The 12,070-nt window shown below is 38.7% G+C and overlaps 1 protein-coding gene across 3 annotated transcripts in view; it reads right to left on the bottom strand.

Moving 5' to 3' along the window:
- Window positions 1-12,070, bottom strand: part of LOC117471237 (protocadherin-9) — a 184,506-nt gene that overhangs the window by 71,988 nt on the left and 100,448 nt on the right. The window lies entirely within an intron of this gene.

The raw sequence follows: 12,070 nt of genomic DNA on the forward strand, positions 1-12,070 counted from the left end.
GCTGGCTGTGAGGTCCTAAAGATAGCTAATCACATACTGTCCAACGTAACAAGAAAAATATCCCAAACTGATACTTTGCTTTATTAATCTGCACTTATATGTTCAACTTGTCACCTTCTAACACAAGCTTTTCTAAATCCTTATAGTCATAAATGTGCATGCACAAACACACATACATTTCTATCAGGAATCAAAAAGGATAACAGGGATATACAAAAGGCTCCTAACAACCTCTCTATCATTTTCTCTTGCTTTTCCTCCTCTTTGTCTCAGAGGAAATGCTCTCTTCTGGGTGTATTTACCAGCGGTCTTACAAGCTTTTACCTCCAGGAAACAAGAGGCTGATCTGGCTCATATTTTACAATGATTCATCTCGCTTAGTATCAACCACGAGGCATAAATGCGATACAACCAAATTAAGGCCGCTCAGCCAGACAAACAAGCTGGGGAATTTCAAGCCTATGCCTGTTTTTTTTTTTTCTTTTGGCTTGGTGAGCCACTGAAATGTATTGCTATATTAAGATGGATTTCTTAAAGCTATTTTTCATGTTGTAGCTGTAGTTTCCCTTCTTTCATTTTTGTTTGATTTAAAACGCAGCACAATTGAGATACTGCACACTGATATATTGACTGCATATTTGCTGTATATGCCATCACAGTAGCTCTTAAACCAAAGTGTAGCTATAGTCTTTTTGTATAATCAAATCAGGCTTACATTGTCCAATAACTGAGAAAATATGTATACACATATTGTACCAAGTCAATAAAACACGTATGCCTCTAAACAGCATCACTTACCATTGTAATTACTATTTAAACACATAGAATGATCCATATATTGGACTTATATTATATTCATAAGCAGCCTTACATCCTTTGAGCTGTTTGATCAGTTAAAGCAAAGATGACTTCTGCAGAGAGTGTGTTTAGTCTGCGTAGACATTGTATGCCCTGCCATGGCTGGCAGTGTCTGTTCTGGCTCTCTTCAAGTGAATCAAAAAGCCCCAGAGGGACAAAGCCAGAAGCTTATCCATTGTGTATGGGGGAACAACGGAGAGAGCACCCTGTGAGTGCAATGAAGGGGGAGAGCAAGCTGGACACTGACAGGTCTACTAAGCTCCAGGGAAATTACACAGATACATGCTAAGAAATTGGACTGAAACACAGAAGAATCTTCTGTACTCAGATTCTCCATTTTCATCTGTTCCACATGGTGAAACTGTAATGTCCATTATCTTATCGATCCCATCATCAGCCACAGAGAAAGATACTGCAGGATTCTTTTTTTATGACTGCGAGATTAGGTGGGGTATTCCCTGTTCTGTAACAATGCTTCATTATTTATTTTTCATGAAACAATTTAGTAAACCCAGATCTTAAAGGGCAACATTTTTTGTACTGCAGTTCAAGATAATTCCAAAGGTTGTATAAATGAATGATTGCCGCTTGCAGATACATTTACATTTTTTGAAACGATCAAAGTAAAATTGGAGATGAAAGATGTAAACCACCTGTAGTATTTCATGACCACAATCTCCTTTGTCACAGATGTTTTACATTTTTAGACTTCAATGGATTTAGAAATTTGGTAGCACTCAGTAACATTAAGTATGCCATAAAAGAGATTTAAAGAGGGTATGTTATTCACAAATCTTGATTTATATTACAAACTTGGACTTGGGTTGGAGTAGTCAAAATATGTGCTATAAAATTAGCACTAGTCCTAGATCATTACATTGATTACGGTTAGAGCTCATAACAATATTTGCATTACAGAATTGCCAATCCAGGTTGGTGCTGTTATGTCTGCTTTATAGGTTTGTTACTTTTATGTTATTAAATATCTGAATACTTCTTCCACCACTTGTCAATAAAAGAGTCAGCAAGAGTTGCAAGCACGTTTATGAAGCAAGCAAGCAACTACCTTAAGTTTCTGAATCATTTATCCTAGGTATAAGTCATAGCTGATACTATGCTAAGAATTAGTGTCAGAACTATTCAGCCTTATACATATTCCCACGGTCACACATTGTATGAAAATAAGCAACAAAAAAAGGAAATCCATGTTCAGAAGAGTTCAGATGACTTTCTCCGGAGACAGAATAGGATTGTGTGAAAGCTCTGTCTCTCTACAGCACCAAGCCAGTTTCCTGCTCTGTGTTTGAAGGGTAGTGATGTGTATAATACTTCTCATCATCACAGGTTCAGTGTTAGATAGAAACGACTAAGGTAAAGGAAAATAAAAAGTAAAAGTGCTTGGTAGCAGAAGGGGGCTAATTCAGTTCAGAAAGATGGTCTGACATTGAGAAGGAAAGGACAAAAAAGGTTTGTGTGCAGGTCAGAGAGTAAAAGGAAAGAGCCCCATAAAAAAGACAGGTTACACTATCATAGAATGACAGGCTATGATCTTGAAATGAGTCAAGGTAAAGACGTATATCTATCTTTCCTTCGTTCCATCCATTCATCTGTCCATCAACATATACATCTAACTTTTTATCCATCCATCCATCCATCCATCCATCCATCCGTCAATCCATCTATCTATCTATCTATCTATCTATCTATCTATCTATCTATCTATCTATCTATCTATCTATCTATCTATCTATCTATCGTACTTACCTACCTAAGTATCAACCTACCTATCTACTTACCTATGCATAGATATATACTGCATGCTGTATATTGATTTAGTGTCTTGGAGCTATTGTAAAGCAGCCAGTCAAATTGCATTCTAAAACAAGATAGATTGTAGTGCGCACAAAGCTGTGCCAAGCAGATAAATCAATTAAAGTGACCTGATCTGACAAGTAGCCACGTCCTCAAACAGGCTTAATATGAGAACACACATTCATGAGAGTCATGCCTATCTCTATCTCACAATGGGGCCTTTTTTCCATAAACTCTGATTAAAAGGCAGGTTGACAACGGTTCAAAAGAACAAGCCGACCTTTAATTTCATGTGGGCAAATAGATGATAAAATCTATTCTTTGTCTTAAGTGGATGGATATTTTTCATCATAATTTGAATCAAAAGGCAGTCAGATTCATGACCTGCAAGTCATTCTGATAGCATTTAAAAATAGAATAAAAGAGAAATGATCCTATTGAGGGTTTCAATCCAATCAAGAATCTCAAATATTCGGGACGGTTACAACATATAACACTCATCTATCTATACATGCATCCATCCCTCCATCTATCCATCCACACGGACATGCACACCATCAGCCATGAATATAGTAAAACCTTCTTTCATGTCAAGCCCATGCATTTGTCTGTCATCTGAGCATCATCAGTGTCACTGCCACACCTCAGGCCATAGAGGGCTTGTCATCTCCCCCCTAAAGGTTGATTTTAATACTGAATATAATTCTTACACTGAATTTGTTTTACATAAGTTTGGATGCTGTGTGTCTTTGTTGTTGTATGTTTTTTCTATCTTACTGAATTTTTAAAAAACAGTAGCTCTTCTCTTCGTTGCACGTGTATAATGGCAATAAAGTATTCTATTATATTATACATCTTGAGCAGAGAAACAATTATTGTAACCCAACTCCTCAATTTACATTCTGGTTTGTTTATTATGAAATGACAGCCACATACAGCACTTTTAAAGATGATTGCACTTACAAAAAGGCAACCCTTTTCATTCACCATAGTTTATATTGTAAAACAATTGCTTCACTGCCTTTTGTTTATGTCCTAAATAGATGCATGCATTTTCAAGACAATGTAATACTATATATGGATTGTGTGAGTACATACGGTGCTGATACTCCTTTGTTGTATCTGTACAATGTGTGTTATGAAATCCAAAATATTTTGAAAAGGTCCACTTATCAATAGAGATCTAACATGAATGAAAAGGCAAAGCCTGACTAGACAATTTTGATACTAAAACCAATAATCAAAGATTCAGGAACGACCTCTAACCAAATCCTTTTTGGAGCTGAGGACAAAGTAATTTGTTAGCGGCGTAGAGGACAGCCCAGAGGATTTTTGTGCTTTACTCATCAGTGGCTTTCATCTTAAGGGTCACTTTCAAACCATCAATCATCTCAATGATCCAGCCTCCAAAAAGTCCTGCTAATCACAAGATCTAGTAAAAACACATCAAACGGATTTTTAGAAAAGCTGTCTTCAAGGCATGGCTCTTTCAAACTGTATTACCACTGAAGATACAAATGGATTTACATTGCACCTTAACATGACTCTACATCGCTGAACACTTACCCAAGGTGATCACAATCCAAAGCGAAATTGAAACGGCTAATTAATGCGCATCCAGAGAGGTCTCAGTCTTTAATCATCTCAAGTATGTGCGCTCTTTTATCAAACCACAGAGGGAGTTAAATAGTACGGCTCCTAAAATGATATTTGTCTCAAGTACATACAAATGTTTTAGTTTTTAATAATTTGTCTTGGGAAATAATGTTGTACGTAGCAGCTAGTGATCTCCTAAATATTAGTTTGATAGGCTTTGTTTCTGTTCTCATTATCCCATTGTATAATCAATTAAGGAATTAAGCAAACAAATATAATAAGGAGAGAAAAAGGGGTAAGTAACAGAAAGGAAGGGAAGGAAAGAGAGAGCGAGGTGGGCTACAGACAGTGAAGAAAGGAAAAACTGAAATTCCACATGTGTTTTGAGAGCATGGACCGAGAAAGGTAAGCCGTATAAGAGTTCAATCCTTTTGTTTTCCAAGGTGCGGAGCGCTTGGTTATCATGATAACACTTCACTGCAGCTGTCAGACGATGAAGATCAGCATGCAGAGAGAGAGAGAGAGAGAGAGAGAGAGAGAGAGAGAGAGAGAGAGAGAGAGAAAGAGAGAGAGAGAGAGAGAGACTTACTCTATCGGTCTATCAATATCTCCCTGTCTCTCTGTCTCTTTATATCTCTGTCTCTCTCAATTCAGATCACTTTAAATCTGCTACATTGGCATGACTGCTACTGCCAACGAGCATACAAAGGACCAATACAAAAAATGGGACAATACATTTGTAAATTATGAACACAAAATTAATAAATATACATCAACCAAAAACTGTCAATATCAATTGTATCTTTGCATTGCAATATATAAATCAATTAGATGTATTTATTCAAACTCATTGTAAAGCAACAGAGTAGCTGTATGGATTGGATGGCAACAGATAATATTCCAGTACATTTTCTCCTGTATTTGGTGCTATTTTGGAACATGCTATTCTTCTCTTATCTACTAACACCTTGAGCTCTATTAACACTTCAAAAGGTGAAATGTTGAAATGTTAGCCATTATGACACACTGACACATCAGACTCACATGTTTTATTTGTATTATTTTTTTTCAAAAGCCAGCAAGAAAATGAGAAAAACTGTTTTTGTATCAGCGATGTCTTTCTGCGCCTTCACCTTGCAATGGCAAGTCCATCTCTCTTTGTCTCCCCCACTCTATCTGTCTGCCTCTCTCACACTCAACAAGCCTTGTGGCCTTTTACAACAAATTAGCATCCTTGTTAGTAGTGTTTGATGTGAACAGGAACTTGACAGTTTCTGTTTCTTCAGAGAACTGAGGTTTGTTATGTTCATAAGGCCCGGCTCCGACGGACTGGCACGCAGCATGCGGTAAAGGTTCTGTTCTCACAGTAGCTTTTTCTTTCCGTCCAACTTTATAACCACACTATATTCCAACATTCAACCCTATGTTCTACACTATATGTTGATATAGCTTGGATCTTTCTTATTTCCTTTTTTTAAGAAATGTAATTGTTGCATGACAAATGTCAATTACGATCTAGGAGCAGCGACAAAGATTGCACACATGCTGTTAGGTTTAATGCTACATAAAACAACTAGAATGGATATTCACTCCTATAACAAAGCATGAAATGACTATGTGAAAACGATGTGATAATGAGAAACTAACACTTTTTTCAATGCCCAATCAAATTCGACAACCTTCACTGTGTGATTTCAACACACCTGTAATGTGGCTGTGAAGAGTTTGCAGATATTGTCAATATACACTATACTTGAAACATGTGTTGCTGATGCAAACTACTGGTTTTAAACTAAATGTTTGGGCGTCAGTGACTGATCTACATGTCATTTTTGTCCATGTCATCCATTCTCCTGTCCTAGGTTGAAACTGGAATCATACTGAAAATCCTCAACACATAAACAAATAGCAATATGTTTTCCTCAATAAGCTGCTTTTACAGAATAATTCGAGTCAAATCCTTGCTGTTTGGTATTCTCCACAAGCAGAGAAATCATAAAGCCTTGATTTTTATCTAGAGAGGATTCCTCTCTTGTCTCGCAACTCCTTTGTTAATTCCATTGTAAATGTTTTTTTTATGTTATATGTTTTTCTGAATGCATATCTGACAAATAAATACTTTTTCCACTCTCATATTGTCTGTTTCGCTTTTATGAACACACACAAATCTTAATATCACCAGAGAATAAATGTCATGTTCCCTACAAGAAAAACTCATTTAATGCATCTGAGATGAATAAGGATTATATTGGCTTCATCGAAAAATATCCCCTACACTCTTCAGCACACAGGCAAAAAACAAGTCCCTCCTGAAACCTATCAAAGCAATTTTATAGGATTTATCTGAGCATAGTTGTCACTTCTCAAAGAATAATTCATCTGTTTGTTAGAAAAAGCTGTGTTTGGATGCAGACTATTACCAACACAACGAGTGGCACAACAAAAACAATTCCATTCATCTGGGAGGTATGAGAGGGTAAATGGTCTCATTGATACTCACACACTGGGCATTTAGCTGGCTGTTAACCTAAGACACATGACACATCTCATGAGGGTTTGTGTGTCCCCCCCCCCCCCCCCCTCTCTTTTTTCTCTCTCTCTGTGAACCATTGGTTTCAGGTCAAGTTACTGCCTTTGCTTTGACCTCCCCAGGTAGGCTATCCACCAACATTTAGGCCTATCTATCTCTCGGTTTGTGTCTCCATCTTCATCTGTCTGTCTCTCTCTCTGTCTCTATCCTTGGATTCTCTTCCTGAACATCCACAAACACACACACACACACACACACACACACACACACACACACACACACACACACACACACACACACACACACAAACTCCCGAGCACTTACCCTTATGATCCGGTAATGCGAGTCTAGCACTTGTACTCCAATTATTCTCCTGTACTTGTTCTTGAAAGGGTTCTTGCCTCTCTCTTAGCTAAAGAATGTCATGCCCCTTGTGATTTCTGCTGGGACTCTCAGAGGCCTTCCACTGTTCCTCTTTTTAAACTAATCAATTTTCAAATGCACATTTCAATGCTATTTGTCCTGAAATTGATTGAATACAAACGGTTTATAACGGAGAAGATGTTCCAGTCGGAAAGTGTGAATCCTTACTGATTACAGAGTCACTATTGAATACTAAGAATACTTTGTAAATAGAGAGTCAATCCTTGCAAAAGCCAGTGTCTTGAATATTGATGTATTTGTTATTATTATAACATTAAGCGGTATTGTCATCAAAAGGAGCTAGACATTTGAAAGAGTGAGAAATAAGGCAAATATGAAGGGAGAATATGTTTTATACACCAGTAAAGATAAGAGTTTGGATGTCTGTTGGACACAGCCTTTCATGCTATCATACAGCTAATAGCTGCACTATAAACATAGATAACCCCATTTCAAAGCCTCTGTTAGTTGGTCTCAACTTGATTTTACTTAAATGTTTACAGTAAGAAGGACACTATAATGTCACCTATAATAAGCCGTTTTTCACCATCCAGCAATAGGGATAATCCTCATATAAGGTCAGCTCTCTGTATCTTTAATATCTGACCGAATAATGTTTGTGTTTATGTTAGCAGCATTAGCACTGCAGTTGTTTTGTTATGTAACTCCTTTTTAGAAAGCTTGCAGAAAAGTGCCACGTTCTGATATCATGAATAAACTAAAGCTTTTAGCTGCATGCAGTAGTACATTATTCTGCCAGGGAAACTGAGAGCATTGGTACTAAGTTACAGCAGTGTAGGGATATCTGTGCAGAGATAATCTGCCCTATCTCTGTTGCACATTTGAGGAATAATCTTCATCTTTCAGGGTAGAGTGTCATCAAGAGCTTAAAAACCAGTGGCATAATGGTGGAGACAGGCAGTGCCACCAAGGCATCGCAGAATGAAAGCCGCGCATAGTATAAGCTCCCAGGGCCGTGCAGCATTAATGGCTTCTCTACAGTCACAGGGTGACCATATGCTTGTACATTTGGTGAAGCTCCACGCACGCACTCAGGCACACACACATGCACTCAGGCACTCAAGCACACACACATTGCACCAGCAACCGTTAAGAGCCAACTCACACAAGGTTCAGCTCTAACGTGTCTCCCTTCCATCTGTTGGTCACTTCAGACGCATTTCCAACATAATCCAAGAACCATATACACGAGCAACTAAGAGAAAACATATTATAGTTACAATTCTACATTTTTCACTGTTTTCTTTCTATGCATTACAGCTTCACATATATAAAACAACTACTCAACCATAAGGCAGACTTTTAATGCCATAGGGCTTCGGTTCAATACTCAATGCTCTCCATCTCCTGCAGTTGCTTCTCCCTCTGTCTCTCTTCATCTCTTTGTCTGTCTTTCTCTGTCTTTCTCTTGTGCACTCTGAACAGCAGCGGTCAGCATTAGTGGGCTGACCTCCATTGTCCTGCAGAAGCAAGAAGATCCAGAGGATGTAGAAAGGAAATCTGTCCGGATATAACAGAGATGTGGGCTTTTCTCTGGTCACTTAAGCTGAAGAATAATCTCATTACTGAGTGAAGTCAACATATTGTACCAAGAGAAAAAGCATGGAAAGGCAGAGATATTCACTCAAGTGAAATTCAAAAAGCCATTTTCCCTTTTCACTGTACAACATCTGCCAGCGATGACTGATAAGATTTCCCAATTTGCTCAACTGAGAGGATAGGATAAATTAAATATCCGGCAGATTCACTTCACTTTTTTCTTGCTTGAGATAAAAGGTCATACTTTTAAGTTTTAACTTATTATGTTTTAAATGTGTTGGTAAAAAGGACCAATTCACATATCTAATGTATTTAAAGTTGAGCCATTGACATGGTGCAGCTGTGAGATAGATGTTAGTGTGTTCGAGCCATAGATGAGGCTTGCTCTGACAGGAAGCTTGTGGCTGGTGTGAATAACACCTGTAACACTGCTGTTTCTATTCCTGCTAATTCAAGATGTTCGGAGTTTTGTATGAGGATGAAGTCAGAGAGAGAAAGGTCAGAAGAGATAGCACGTTGGTTGGGGACAGAAAGAAACAGAGGGATTGAAGTTAAACACAGGGATTAATTTCCATGCCCTTTTTATTCCCAAGGGGTAACACAATCATTGAACTCATTACAAAACTCAAACCCACACTTCCTCTTATGCTCCGCTTGGGTTTTAAAGACACACTACAAATACACCCTACCTTCTTGCCAGCACCACAAGGGGGAAACATTGTCCATCAACTCCAAACTCTCTACAGGAGTTTTTCTTTTTCCCTCTCTTTTTTACTTTGTCATTTGTGTGATTTTATGTTTGTCTTTCGACCCAGCACTACTCTCTCGGTCTCCCAGTAACATAATCAATATGTTCCATCCCTGTCAATCTAAAACTTAAAACTCGGTTACATCAAAGACCCACATCCATCATACATCTCAAGGTCACGGATGGACCGAGGATGAAGGGCTGAGATAAATGTGCGTGAGTGTTTTCCAGTAAGTGTGCCCGGAGAGAGAGACAGGGACTGAAGATTGAATGTGTGTGCCTGTGTGTTCCAGAGAGACACAGTCAGACACAGAAACAGCCACAAAGGCAGAGACAGTGGTGGGGGGCGACTAATGGAGGAGTAGCACAGAGCTCAGCACCACCCTAAGAGCCTCTGTAAGCCAGACTGAGTCGTGGTCTGAAATTAGCTGATTTTTCACTGTGAGCACTGCACATTATCTGGGTGTGGAATGGGGAGAGGAGAAGAGCGGAGGAGCACGGAGAGAGGAGGTGGGGGTCGACGTTTAACTTAACAAGATTAATATGTTTGCCTCATCTCTCTGGGTTTTATTTCCTTCTCCTTGCAGGGCCCTTGTCAAATCTCTTTGGACAGGCTCACACATGATGCTGGAAGGAGACCTGAAGGACACTCTGCAGAGTCTTAAGAAAAAGGAAAAAGGCTCCATTTTGCGACTTTATGATTAACATGGGTGTAAATGTACGTCAAAGCATGACGGGCCTTCTCTGGTTGATTTCCATTGACTTCCTGCACTTGGCTTAGAAACCATCATTTCTGTAAATGGAGCTTTTATGTGAAATGGACAGTCAGCTGCATATCCCACACACTTTCAGATATCAGTTGGACATCTGTGCATTTGTGTGTGTGTGTGAGTGTGTGTGTGTGTCTGTGTGTGTGTGTGTGTGTGTGTGTGTGTGTTTGTTTTTATACCTGCACAGATGTTTGGTGGTTAGCCAGATTAGAGAGCAATAATTAAATTAAATCTGAAGCCCAAAAGAAAACGGAAACATGCACATTAAGACCATATATCCATAATGATTACGTTGAGAATAACTGTGTATGTAGACAGAGTATTTCTCTGAGGAGATTAAAGAATACGTATGATGAGATTAAGGAGAGGGATGAAGCGATTAAGACTGACTACTTTAAAATGATTATGAAAGGCTTAGAAGGGTAGGTCGCACACAGCATATTAGAGAAACACAGAGAGAGGCAGGACACAGAGCAATCTGGAGTTTTTGATCCATGGAAGCAACAAAGAAGAGCTAGCTGCGCTTGTTATTGTCTTATGTCAATAGCATTTTCAACAGTGTTGCTTGATATTACTGGGGAGAAAGCAAGAACAGAGGAGGGAAAACAAAAGAATAAAAAACAAGGCGTATGCACTCCCACATGACCTAGGAGAAACAATGACAATCAAATGGCCTGCAGCAGTCTTCCCCCTCCCTCTCTCTCCCTCTTCCTCCCTCACTGTCTCTCTCTCCTTTTCTGTGTACTTTGATGTACAAAATAGCCCCAATCCATAAACAGCACCATTACTTTCACTGCCTACCTACGGTGCTCTCTCTCTTTCTTCTCTTTTATTTCCCATCACCCCATCCGCTATCTCCAACACACACACACACTCACACACGCATACCAACACACATTTTCCATTCTCTCCAAAGCTAGTTTCAAGGTATATTTTGCCAGCGGCTTTTTTGTGGTCATGGGTAATATAGAAGGGAGTAGAAAATGGTGGGTCGTCTATAGCTTCAATGCTTGTCATCAGATACCAGAGGTTAAAATATAACGTATGACTGGCAGAGACATATAGCATTTCACACTTCCTCTTTCGTATCAGCACAACTCTCTTTATTGTTATATCATTCTGTCAAACCTTTCACACCTCAGAAGAAAGCAGTAGAGATATCAAGCTCTGACCAAACTGCCAAACATTGAACAATGGTACATTCCCCTTCCCTTCTATCTTTGAATTGAATTGGTTAATGTACAGTGTTCATCATATTGTGTGCGGGACTACGGATGGAAACTAGCTCAAAGCTAAAATCCGGCTCATTTACATTTAAAAACATTATTTTGTTTAAAATGTTCATTAATGTGCACTGTCCCGGTTAAAATAAACAATGAAATGAAAATACAATGTACTGTGCATCCTTTTTTCAGTTACTGAGTTCCAATAATGGATGGGTAGTTGACCTTTGAGACTGCAACAGCTAAAGATGACGCATGTTTACATTCAGTTATAGGGAAGAAAATAAGCTGACATTGTTATAGCAGAGCATGTGATTCACTGCTCGTTTCCTATAAACAGTCAATGATGGTTTCCAAACCATTCAAGCTAATACCACCTAACAGTTATGATAGTATGTTCTGTTGCACAAAAGGGGAACAATTATTTTTAAGATAATTGCTTATTAACATATATACATGTATTGGAAAACGTTTGTCACAATTGGCCTTCATATTGGACGTTTTGAGTCTTTGAAATGTGCGTATGAGTGATGGTCGTCATCAAATGTTG

Source organism: Trematomus bernacchii, unplaced genomic scaffold, assembly GCF_902827165.1.
Source record: "Trematomus bernacchii unplaced genomic scaffold, fTreBer1.1, whole genome shotgun sequence".
Lineage (NCBI taxonomy): Eukaryota > Metazoa > Chordata > Actinopteri > Perciformes > Nototheniidae > Trematomus > Trematomus bernacchii.